Raw genomic sequence first — 13,764 nt, forward strand, 5'->3', positions numbered from 1 at the left:
AAAAGTGAAGTACAGGGTTGTCTTAGAATTTTTTTTGCTGTAGTTAAGAAGCAATTTGGCAGGGATGTGAAGGTTGTTCGTTCTGACAACGGCACTGAGTTCACTACTACACCACTACAACAATTTTTTCATGATATTGGAGTCCTATTTCAATCTTCTTGTGTTGCCACGCCACAACAAAATGGTCATGTTGAGCGAAAATACAGGAATATTTTGGAGGTGGATCGTGCCCTTAGATTTCAAGCTTCTCTTCCGATAAGATTTTGGGGTGAATGTGTCCAAGCAGCAGTTTATCTTCTCAATCGTACTCCTACTAAAATCCTTGATGGTAAGACACCTTATGAGGTATTATTTGGTTCTGCCCCACAATATGCTCTATTGAAGGTGTTTGGTTGTTTATGCTATGCTCACAATAAACCGAGACAAAAAGACAAATTCGCCTCTCGTAGTCGGAAGTGTATATTCCTAGGATACCCATTTGGTCAGAAGGGATGGAAAGTCTACGATCTTGAAACTCAGGAATTATTTGTTTCACGTGATGTTCGGTTCTTAGAAGATGTGTTTCCATTTTCTCATAATTCTGAAGAAACTAGTGCTCCACTATCAGCTCATGATGGTGCTGCATTCTTTGACTTAGATTTCCTTTCCCCAAATCATATGGAGAGGCAAAATAGTGCCAGCAATTCACAAGACAGGGGGAGTGATGCTACTGAGCACCTTGCACCTGATCATGTGCAACCTCTTGATCCTTCACGTCTGCAATCTTCTTCGGCAGCAACTGAGTCCTCCTTGCAAGGTTCGACATCCATGGACTTGTCTCATGACAGACCTACTACTTCTACAGATGAAGCTCCTTTTCTTGAGCGTGGTGATCGATCACGCCGAGCTCCTGCTCATCTTATTGACTATATTTGTCACTCGGCTCGTACATCCCATTCTACTTCATCAACACCCATGTCTTCGGTTTCCTCAGGTATGCGTTTTCCTATAGCCAATTATGTTCAGTATAATAATTTTTCTGATAATCATCGGGAATTTGTTGCTGCTGTTACTGCTAATACTGAACCCAGGTCTTATAAAGCGGTTGTTTATCAATCAAGATGGCGTAAGGCTATGCAGATTGAAATTGATGCTTTAGAAAGAAATTCCACATGGGAGATTACAGATCTTCCTCCAAGGAAGAAACCCATTGGCTGTAAATGGGTATACAAGACTAAGTATCGGTCAGATGGTACTATTGAGAGAGATAAGGCCCGGCTGGTAGTATTTGGGAATCATCAGAAGGAGGGTGAAGATTTCAATGATACTTTTGCCCCCGTGGCAAAAATGGTTAGTGTCAGAACGTTTTTAGCTGTGGCAGTAGCTAAAAATTGGGAGGTTCACCAACTTGATGTAAACAATGCGTTCTTGCACGGAGATCTTCACGAGGAGGTCTACATGAAGCTTCCCCCTGGTTTTTCTCCTTCATCTCCTACTAAGGTGTGTCGTCTGCGGAAATCTCTTTATGGCCTTCGTCAGTCACCAAGAAATTGGTTTTCCAAGCTTTCTTCAGCTCTACGAAAATATGTGTTTCATCAGTCCCATGCTAATCATACACTCTTTATTTTCGGGAAGGCTGGTGACATTCTTTCTATTTTGGTATATGTTGACGATATTTTAGTGGCTGGTAATAATCCTACATTATGTGCATCATTTAAGAAATATTTGGATACATGTTTCCAACTTAAAGATTTGGGACCTCTGAAATATTTTCTTGGCATCGAATGTGCACGTTCTGATGAAGGAACGTTTCTTTGTCAGCGTTAGTATACCCTTGACATTTTACAGGAGGCAGGTTTGTTGGCCTCAAAGCCAGTTGATACACCTTTGCATCAAAATCATAAGCTCGCTTCCGCCACAGGCCCTCTATATGCTGATCCTGCACAATATCGACGTATAGTGGGTCGTTTAATCTATCTCACTATTACACGCCCAGACATATCTTATCCTGTTCATATATTATCCCAGTTTATGCAGGCTCCTCTTCAAGAGCACTTTGATGCAGCTATGCGTATGCTGCGATATATTAAGTCTCATCCTGGACAAGGTATATGTTGTGCGACAGCGGAAGCAAAGGTCGTAAACAAACAAGAAAACAATAAAGAAATTCAATGCAAACAATAAGAACAACACCAAGAATTTACGTGGTTCACTATCGATGTGATAGCTACGTCCACGGGCACCGAGATCGAATGATTTCACTATAAACTGCAAAGATTACAAAGATGATTCTTGTATTTCTCAAGAACGGCTTTCACTCTGTCTCTCTTAACCCTAATACTGATATTAGGGAGGTTTTATATTAATCCCTAATTAAAAGATACTTGGGCAAAAAGATAATAAAATAAGATAACCTAAAACCGCAAAATCCGCGTTCCGTATTTTTCCTTCTCCGCCCGGTCAGACCGGGCAAGGTCTGCCCGATCGGGCGCGAGAAGAAAACTCCATACGAATGCTTCAACGTATCCAACCCCCACCGCCCGGTCAGACCGGGCAAGGTCTGCCCGATCGGGCGAAGGCTCGCCCGGTCGGGCGAAGGCTCGCCCGGTCGGGCGCGAGAGCAGCTTCTTCAACGAATTTGCCAGGCACCTCTTCTTCTTCCGCCCGGTCAGACCGGGCAATGTCCGCCCGATCGGGCGGACAAAGCTACGAAGTACGAGTCACCTAATATACTTATCAACAATCTCCACCTTGACGAGAACTCGTAGTCAGCAAACGACCCCATCAAGACATAGTGAAAAAACATCTCAAGCCAAACCCGATGCAGGACTCATGCATAAGCCATACATCCCGATAAGTCTTCAACCAAGACCCATCACATACTCGTCTCCAAGTATAACAACTCATAATGCTCCACCTGCATCACAAGCCCCGGGCAAGCTCCACCTTAAGGCCAACACACCTACACCAGGAGCTCCCCAACTTCGCCCCTCAGGGCCTACTACATCACGTAGTAATCAATATTTAGCAAGTCTAAGCAATGTTTAAACTTGCTAAACGGAACAGGCTTAGTGAAGAAATCAGCCGGGTTGTCAGCAGTCCCAATCTTCTTCACCTTAATCCTCTTGTCAGTACGTAAGAAATGATACCTGACATCAATGTGCTTCGTCCGATCATGGTGTACTTGATCTTTAGCTAAGCAAATCGCACTTAGACTATCACAATACACTGTAGCAAAATCCTGTGCAATACCCAGTTCACCTACTAGGCCTTTGAGCCAAATAGACTCCTTAGCTGCAGAAGTTAGAGCCATATACTCAGCTTCAGTAGTTGACAACGTAACTGATGACTGCAATGTAGACTTCCAACTAACCACAGAACCACCCAAAGTGAACACATAACCAGTCACAGACCTCCTGGTATCCACATCAGCTGCATAATCAGAATCACTGTACCCAGTGACCAAGCATTCCTTACCATTCCCGTACACAAGACCAATATCAGCTGTCCCTCTCAGGTAGCGAAAAATCCTTTTCACCCCTTGCCAGTGTTCCCTCCCAGGTCGAGCCATAAACCTGCTTACAACACTAACAGCATGCGCAATATCCGGCCTAGTACAGACCATAGCATACATCAAACAACCAACCGCGTTTGCATATGGAACTCTAGACATATAAGACAACTCCTCCTCTGATTGAGGTGACATAGACAAAGACAACTTACAACTAACAGTAGTTGGCGTACTTATAGGCTTCGATTTTTCCATCCCAAAACGAGACAGAATCTTTTCAATGTAGCTTTTCTGAGTCAAGAAAAGCTTACCTCTAGCCCGATCCCTGTAGATCTCCATACCCAAAATCTTCCTAGCTGCACCCAAGTCTTTCATGTCAAACTCCGAGTTAAGCATCTCCTTTAATCTAGCAATATCAGATTTATTCTTTGTGGCAACCAACATGTCATCAACATATAACAAAAGATAAATCATGGAACCATTATCCAGCTTACTATGATACACACAGCAATCATATGAATTCCTGTCAAAACCTTGTGAAACCATAAAAGAATCAAACCTTTTGTACCACTGTCGGGGGGATTGCTTAAGTCCATACAATGACTTTAGCAATCTGCAGGCATAGTGTTCCTTTCCAGGAGCTTCGAATCCTTCGGGCTGCTTCATCAGAATCTCCTCCTCCAAATCGCCATGAAGGAAGGCCGTTTTAACATCCAACTGCTCCAGCTCAAGATCAAAATGTGCTACAATTGACAATAACACACGGATAGAAGTATGTCGAACCACAGGTGAGAATATCTCAACAAAGTCAACCCCTTCTACCTGACTGAACCCCTTAGCAACTAGCCTAGCCTTAAAACGTATTTGCTCAGTTTCCGACAACCCTTCTTTCTTCTTGTAAATCCATTTACAACCCACAAGCTTCCTCCCTTCCGGTACCTTTACCAGTTCCCACACTCTGTTCTTGTAAAGGGACTGCATCTCTTCACCCATTGCGGCAAGCCATTGCGCAGACTCACTACAACTAATTGCTTGTTTATATGTGGCAGGTTCAAATGACTCTACATCATCAGCTACACTCAATGCATAACCTGTCATCGCATCAACACAGCAATTTCTTCCCTCCATCTCTTCAATCAATCTAACAGGCTTCTTGATAACTCGTTTAGGCATCTCAAGAATGGTGTCAGGTTGACTAGATGACCCCTGATTAGATTGCTCCACCTCATCCCCAGAGTTAGAATGAGTAGGAGTAATCTCAGGTTCAGGAGTACCCGGCACTGGAACATCAGCATCATCATCAATATATTGTACCCGAGGTAAATCAGCAATGGTAGACTGATGTACCTCAAGTACCCCATCTGTCTGTAATAAATTGTCTCCTTCCCTTCTCAAATCTGAAATCTCTGCATTTTTAATTGAATACATGGTGTTTTCATCGAAAGTAACATCCCTACTAAGAATGACCCGACCCTCCGAAGGTGAAAAAATTCTAAACCCCTTCACACCATCCCCGTACCCAACAAAACACCCCTTCTTGGCTCGTGGATCCAGCTTACCCTCAATAACATGATAATAAGCAACACAACCAAAAATCTTCAAATTCGAAAAATTAGGCAACTTACCACTCCAGATCTCAAACGGAATCTTGGAATCAATTCCAGAATGAGGACCCCTATTAATGACATAACAAGCTGTTAACACAGCTTCACTCCAGTACCTCCTCCCAAGCCCTGCATTAGAGAGCATGCATCGGACTCTCTCTAGCAGTGTCTGATTTACCCGTTCTGCTACACCGTTCTGCTGTGGTGTCTTCCTGACAGTATGATGCCGACCTATACCCTCATCTGCACAGAACTGATTAAACTCGTCTTTGCAAAACTCTAGCCCATTGTCCGTTCGTAGCTTCTTGATCTTCCTTCCTTGTCGATTTTCCACCAAAGCTTTCCATTGCTTGAAAACTTTGAAGGCCTCATCCTTTGACTTAAGCAACCTAAGCCATGTGTATCGGGACTTGTCATCAACAAATGACACAAAATAGTGGTAACCTCCCATACCTTCAACTCTAGATGGACCCCAGCAATCTGAATGGATGTAATCGAGCACTGCATCAGTAATGTGAGCACTCTTGCTGAACTTTGACCTGTGTTTCTTACCAAACACACAATGCTCACAAAATTCAAGGTTGGCAACCTTGACCCCGGATAGAAGACCCCTCTTGGACAATAGCTGCATCCCCTTCTCCCCCATATGACCAAGCCTCATGTGCCAAATCTTAGTCATCTCCTGGTGAGATACAGATGCGCAAACCGCAGAACTAGGCAGTGTAACACCCTCAAAAACATAGAGGGTGTTCCTTTTGATACCCTTAAGTACCAACTCAGAACCTCTGAAAATACACAACTCCCCATCTGAAAACACACCATTGTACCCCAATTCATCCAGGGTACCCAATGAAATCAGATTCTTTCCTAAAGCAGGAACATGCCGTACATTAGTCAAAGTTAACCTCCGCCCATCAACAGTCCTCAACCTCATGGAACCAATACCTGTGACCTTACATGGAGCATTGTTACCGACTATAACCATACCCCCATTGCGAGGTTCATATGTATCAAACCAATCTCGACGTGGACACATATGGAACGAACACCCCGAATCTAGAACCCAGTTATCAGATAAATCATCAGACCTAGCAGAACTGACTAATGCTAAATCTTCCTCTGAATTATAGCTCTCATTCGGTTTCTCTTCAACTACAGCAGCCTGGGACTTGTTTTTCCTCACCGGACAATTATTCCTAAAGTGACCCGGTTCTTTACAGTAATAACATGTTTTAGTAGTAGTTTTACTAGATCCATCCTTGCCGTTTCCAGCACCCGACCCAGCATTGTTCCCCTTGTTAAACCCCTTATTCTTTTTAGACTTTCCGGACTTAACAAATAACCCACTACCATTATCCCCATTATCACTCGTAGCTTTCATTCTGAGTTCCCTAGTATGAAGTGCTGCCTTCACTTCTTCTAAGGTTATAGAATCCTTACCAACAACAAAAGACTCTACAAAATTCTCAAAGCTAGACGGTAGAGATACAAGTAAAATCAACGCAGCATCCTCATCATCAATTTTAACATCTAAATTACGTAAATCAAGCAAAATAGAGTTAAGTTTTTCTAGATGTTCCCGTAAGGAAGTACCTGACTGCATCCGGAGGCTAAACAACCGCTGTTTCAGTAATAATTTGTTGGTCAACGACTTAGTCATATACAATGACTCCAGCTTCAGCCACAATCCAGCCGCCGTTTCCTGATCAGCAACCTCCGTGATGATTTGATCATCAAGACTAAGTAATATGGTAGAGTGTGCCTTCTCTTCCATAACTTCTAACTGCGAGTCAGTCGGTCCGTCTCCTGACTCCGAAGTAGTACTCTTTGGAGCCAACGGACGCCATATCTGCTGTTGTTTTAACAGAGCCTTCATCTTAATTTGCCATAGCCCGAAACTATTTTTCCCGGTAAACTTCTCAATTCTTATTGTTGAATCTCCTGCCATTGTTATCTTCAAGAAACTCTCCAAGGATTGAACCTGAGCTCTTGATACCAATTGTTGTGCGACAGCGGAAGCAAAGGTCGTAAACAAACAAGAAAACAATAAAGAAATTCAATGCAAACAATAAGAACAACACCAAGAATTTACGTGGTTCACTATCGATGTGATAGCTACGTCCACGGGCACCGAGATCGAATGATTTCACTATAAACTGCAAAGATTACAAAGATGATTCTTGTATTTCTCAAGAACGGCTTTCACTCTGTCTCTCTTAACCCTAATACTGATATTAGGGAGGTTTTATATTAATCCCTAATTAAAAGATACTTGGGCAAAAAGATAATAAAATAAGATAACCTAAAACCGCAAAATCCGCGTTCCGTATTTTTCCTTCTCCGCCCGGTCAGACCGGGCAAGGTCTGCCCGATCGGGCGCGAGAAGAAAACTCCATACGAATGCTTCAACGTATCCATACGAATTCTTCGCTCTGATAGTGATCTGCAACTTTATGCATACTGCGACTCTGATTGGGAAAGCTTCCCTCTAACTCGACGCTCGATATCTGGTTATTTTATTATGCTTGGGTCGTCTCCCATTTCGTGGAAAACGAAGAAGCAACACACTGTATCTCGCTCTTCGGCAGAAGCCGAATATCGATCAATGGCATTTACTTGTGCGGAGATTAAGTGGTTACAGAGTTTTCTTGCAGCGCTTGGGGTTTATCATCATCATCCTGTTCGTTTATTCTGTGATAATCAGGCCGCCCTTCATATTGCTGCAAATCCAGTCTTTCACGAACGTACCAAACACATCGAGATTGATTGTCATTTCGTTCGTGAGCTCCTAATGGCTGGTGTTATTTCTTGTGCTCATGTCCGTACCACCTTACAGCCAGCAGATATCTTCACTAAGGCATTAGGCGCCTCACAATTCTATTTCTTACTGTCCAAGTTGGGCGTTGGTGACCCTCACGCTCCTACTTGAGGGGGAGTATTGGAGATATTTTATTTTAGGGAATTAATGTTTTTGTATATACAGTCTTTTCAGTTTAATCTTTTTGTATATGTAGTCTTTTAAGTTCCCTAGTTGTTTGGTTTTCCTAATTTAATAGGAACCTAGAGTTTAGTTTGTATATAAACTCATTTCTGCACAGTAGAATAGACATACTACCTTTATCCCAATTTCTACAATCTAGCAGGTAGCATAATTTTACATCTGAAATTTTCACGGACAGTATTTACATCTTTTAATTAAGAGTATATTATTTAGTTATAAATTTGTGCCTTTTAATTGATAAATTTCTACTTTAATCCTGTGCAGATACTAGGCATGATTAGGATGATATGCAATTTAATTAAAGGTTTATATCCATTATCTAACATGCTTTAATTTTTTTTCTTGTAACTGCTAAATATATCTTATTGAACATTTGTCATTTTCAGACTTATAAATATATTCATTTAAGCAAAATTCCCAAGTAATTGAATTGTTTCTTTAACTTTTTAACATGTAAGTATTAATTGACAATTGCTCAATTTCGTTTAATCTTGGATGCTAGTTCTTTTGTTAAATTATTAATTTTTGGCATTTTTTCTCCTAGAATAATTATCATTTTTTATGATGATTGTTTACAATACTCAACAATGGTTTTATTACTTTCCGATCGAGATTCGATGAGTTAAATCTGTTACAATATGTGTGTTGGGTGACAATTGGGCTCACATGTTGTTTTAATTACTTAATATTAGACTTTTAACAATAGATTTCACAACAGTTTATTCTATGTTCTATACTATGCATTTTTTAACCCTAATGTGGTTATTGAGTCAAAACTGGTTGTGTATAAAGGCATGGCCTGAACTTATTAGTTTCTGTATAAAATAAGTACTCTATATATTTTAACTAGTACATTGCTTTTGATTTTGTAGCTAATTAACCTTTTTTTATTCTTGATTTTAATTGTTTTCATAATGTCTTATAGGTTGGTTGATTGGTTGTTATGCTCTATTACTTCAACTGAGTACGGATCAAGTAGTACAAGGAATGGTGATATGGAGATTTTTTTTTTTTTTTTTTTTTTTTTTGTACGTAGTAAAAAAAATTTGGTTTAGGTTTAAGATTTCCAATAAGGAATATGAACATATGTAATGTTTTGTAAAAATAGATTTATACTTTACATTTCGTATTATGTAAAGTTCATTTTATACTTTTAGTTTGAATATTTGATCTCATGTAATTATTTGCACCTTAATTGATATATCATGAATTACTCGTGTGATGGCGAGACAAGTGCAATGTAAGCATACGACTATTGGTAGCATTTTCTATATATATATATTTTAGGGAACGAATGTGAAACTTATTGTAAATTAGTAATGAATACGCCCAAACAAAAGTAGAAGGTTAAATATCATAGGCTAAGTGCGACAAAATAAAATGTTTGTTGTACAAAATTGATTGGGCAACGAAAATTTTAGACACCAAAACTAGTTTTGGGCAACAAGTGATTATTAACTCGTCGCACAAAAACGGAATTAGGGCAACGAAATTATCCGACTCCCAAAATAGGTCATGGGCAACGATTACACATTTTGTCGCACAAAATAGCAAGGGCATCGACCCTTGTGCGACGAGCCCACGACAAGTTCATCTTCGTTGCACAAAGGATTGGGCGACAAATTTGTGTCTTTGGGCAACGAAATCTTTCGTCGCCCAAACCTTTTTTTTCTTGTAGTGGATCAAAATCAGGAATTAGGAATTTGATTTTGCTAACTATGGGAGGATGGACAAAACACAATTCCAAATGAAAATTTTCTATTTATGAGGAACTTTTCTTTTCCAGAGATTTTTCCAATTGAAAACAAAAGGAATACCCATCTTAACAGGGTTATGTATAGCATGATAGGCACTCTTAATAGTGAAAACTCCTGTTTTATCATGGACCCATCTGATACTATCATGAGAATTTGAAAGAGAAGGGGAGGAAATAGGGATGGCTTGAATTTGTTGTAGAATGGAAGAGGGGAGAAGATAACCTATATCTGAAAGATACCACTTTCCATTTTTGATTATATTGTCCACACTCCAATGGGCTTTTCTATCAGGCAATATCCCCTGGGGTTGAGTAAGGTATAGAGGACCATGCCCAACCCAGTGGTCATACCAAAGAGGTATAAGGCTTCCATCTCCAATCCTTACAATGGTTCTCTTCTTAAGTAAATCTCTCCCTTTCAAAATATCCCTCCACATTGCTGAATGATTAGAAGAAGATTTGCAATCCCAGAAACTATCCCTTCTGAAATACTTATCCTTCATAATTTTCACCCATAACTTGTTAGGATAAGTAAGAATACACCAACCTAACTTGGCCATAAAACAAATGTTCCATTCCCTCAGGTTTCTAAACCCCAATCCTCCTAACCCAATAGGATTCTGAATTTTAGCCCAGCTCAACCTAGGACTATAATGCTTTTTATTATCTACCCTGTTCCACAAAAACTTTTTACATTTCTTTTCCAAGGTATCAGTGATTGAAAAAGGAAAGAGATTGGTTTGCATGGCATGAAGAGGATGAGAATTAAGAACTGATTTGATCAAAGTTGATCTGCCAGCCATATTCAACAGTTTAGCTTGCCAGCCTTTGATTCTCTCTGAGGTTTTATTTATCAAATTCCAATAATCAGAATCTTTCAGTTTGTTAGCATTGATTTGAACTCCTAGATATTTCCCAAAGGAGATACTAGATTTGAACCATGTAGTTTGAGCTAATTGGGATCTAATTTGGAAATCCATTTTATGAGGGAAGATGATACTTGATTTTAACTCACTAACTCTAAGGCCTGACATGTTCCCAAAAGTAGAAAGAGATTGAAGAATGACCTCTAGATTCCAAAGGTTGGCAGAACCAAAGAGAAAGACATCATCATCATAAAAGAGGTGAGATAGAGAAATTTTTTTGACACTTTCAAAGCCTTCCAGTTCCCTTTATGAACTTCATCCTCAATTAATAAAGAAAGTCTTTCCATGCAAAGGATGAAGAGGTAACTAGAGAGAGGATCATCCTGCCTAATCCCTTTGCTAGGTTTAAAGGACTCAGTTATTTCCCCATTCCACAAAACAGAAATTGAACTTGTGGAAACACAATGCATAATTAGCCTAATGAGCTTACTTGGGAAATGAAAGTGGATTAAAGTTTGATGAATTAAATCCCACTCAAGACTGTTATAGGCTTTTGTTAAGTCCAACTTAAGGGACATGATGTTTCCCCCCCCCCCTACTCTTTTTAAACTGATGGGCAACTTCCTTGATCAAAATGATATTGTCTTCCATATCTCTACCCTTAATAAAACTAGATTGCAGGGGGCTGATAATGGAGGATAAGTAAAATATGTCATCACTTGGGAAAAGTATGGGGTGTATCATTGTATGGGTGTTACAACCCAAACCACATGACTATACTTTTAAATTATTTATAAGTCGCAAAATATATACAATTAAAGAAAAGTGTGTGAATAGTATCAATGTCAAAAAAAAATATAAACTAAAAACGTGCAAATGGAGGAAGTATTGTCCTAAGAAGTGATGAACATCGAAAAAAAGGGAGAATATTTTGTATGTAAATGTTACAAAAATATTTATTAGTACAAAATAGCTTAAGGAATACAATGGACATAATTTAATTATACACTCTTTTATTACAATATTTCTTTTTTGTTTTATTTTTGGACTTAAAATAAAAACTCATAAAGGAGTTTTGTTAAGCTATGCCGAATATTTGCTTCATGTGCATAACTTCCTTACATCTCAAGAGTGTGATTTTCGGACAATGTCATCTGGTAAATTTCCAGCAAATAAAGCGGTAGGAGTGAGTTGTAATGCAGGGTTTGCACAATTCAGACTGACATAGGCAGTAGCCGTAGTTTTACCAACGTTGATTTGGAAATGAAGCATGGCTTGTGGAAACACCATCACATCACCAACCTCTAATCTTTTCTAGTATGTAGTGTTATTTGTATCAATAAATCCTGCAATGATTGAACCTTTAACCAAAATAAGAACTTCTGACGTACGATGAGAGTGTACTGGAACAACTCCATCCTCCTACGGAAAAATCTAACCTAGCCATAGATATACCTAAACCATTAAAGGCTGGGAACACATCTGAAAATGCTAATGTTGTAATGTTCCCAAAAACATTATTAGGATTTTTTTCACCACGGAAACCCGTGTAAAAAAAGGCTCTGTTTGGGAGAAAGCTGAAAGCTGAAGCTGATTAAGTTAGCTGATTATGACTAGCTGATTTTATTAACTGATTTGACTAACTTATTGTATTAACTGATTATATAAAAGTGTTTGGTAAATAGCTGATAGCTTAAAGGAGATTGAGTATGTAAAATGACCTATAAGCTAATTGTGGGGTTGGTAGTTTAGATAGGATTTTAAATTAAATGAGGTTATAAATCTCAATTCACAATAATTTATGAATGAGCTAATTGAAAAACCTCCTAAAATGAGTTTTTTCAAAAAGAGCTTACTTAGTGGAATAAGCTCTTTCAATAAGCTTACTACCAAACACTTGTATTAGCTTGTTTGACTAGTCAATCAGCTAAAGTTAGTCAAATAAGCTAACATACCCCCAATAAGCTTACTACCAAACAGGGCCAAAATTATTAGTTGTGACTTTAGCAGGATCTTTGCAAGCATATCCTTGAGGTCCTCTAGGATGACTAGGATCACCAATACAGAAGTCGAGCTCTATGGCATGAGACAAAGTAGCTATGAAACAAAAGACAAAGATGTGAACGGTGAGCGGTTTTTTTTTTTTTTATTATTATTGCGCCTTTTTTTAATAATTAGCTAACCCATTCTTCTCTTGTCAAGATGTTCTTGTTATGCACGATTTTCCAAAGATTGATTGGGAGACCCAATTGAGCATGGAGCGCACTTGTAAGAAGTGTGTCAATTTATTAGATGCTTTTATTAAGAAGAATTTTTATTTGTTAATATATCAGTTTGTTTATGTAAATCAAAATATATTTTTATATCATTTCTAACTTATACTACGTACGTGTATGATATATTTATTTATCTAATTATTTGCAAATGATATAATTATTTATATTCTAATATTGCTCTTTTTTTTCATTGTCAGATATGTTAATATTATCATTATTTAATTAGATGATGCTAATCAATTATTATCCATCCAAAGAGCACAAAGCTAAGAGTAACAGCTTAATTTTACTTTGGTTGTACTAAAATCCTTCGACATTAATTGTAAAGGCCCCAAACTTTTGCTTGGTCATCACTCTTTGACAAATTAGGGAGAAGAAAAAGAATAGAATGGCTTGTTTCTTATTCATCGATAGGTAGAGTATTTATACAAAACCTACGCCCATAAGATAGGAAACAATATTCCTAAAAGATATAACATATATCCTAATGATATATTCTCTAAATAATATCTTAACATAAGATAATACTAAATATATTATTCTCTTAAATGATATCTACGGAAAATATATCACACATATATTTTCCGATATCTCTAACACCCTCCCGCAATCGTAACGGCAGTAACACGAACGTTGCGATTGGAAATTCTTCACTTTGTTGAAGTCGAGATGCACAATCTTGTGATGTCGCCTTCAATTTTTGTTTCTTCTTTTTCAACAATGAGAACATTCATCTTTTCGAACTCGTCAGTCATCAATCAAACGGGATGC

Source organism: Chenopodium quinoa, unplaced genomic scaffold (assembly GCF_001683475.1).
Source record: "Chenopodium quinoa cultivar QQ74 unplaced genomic scaffold, ASM168347v1, whole genome shotgun sequence".
NCBI classification, from domain to species: domain Eukaryota; kingdom Viridiplantae; phylum Streptophyta; class Magnoliopsida; order Caryophyllales; family Amaranthaceae; genus Chenopodium; species Chenopodium quinoa.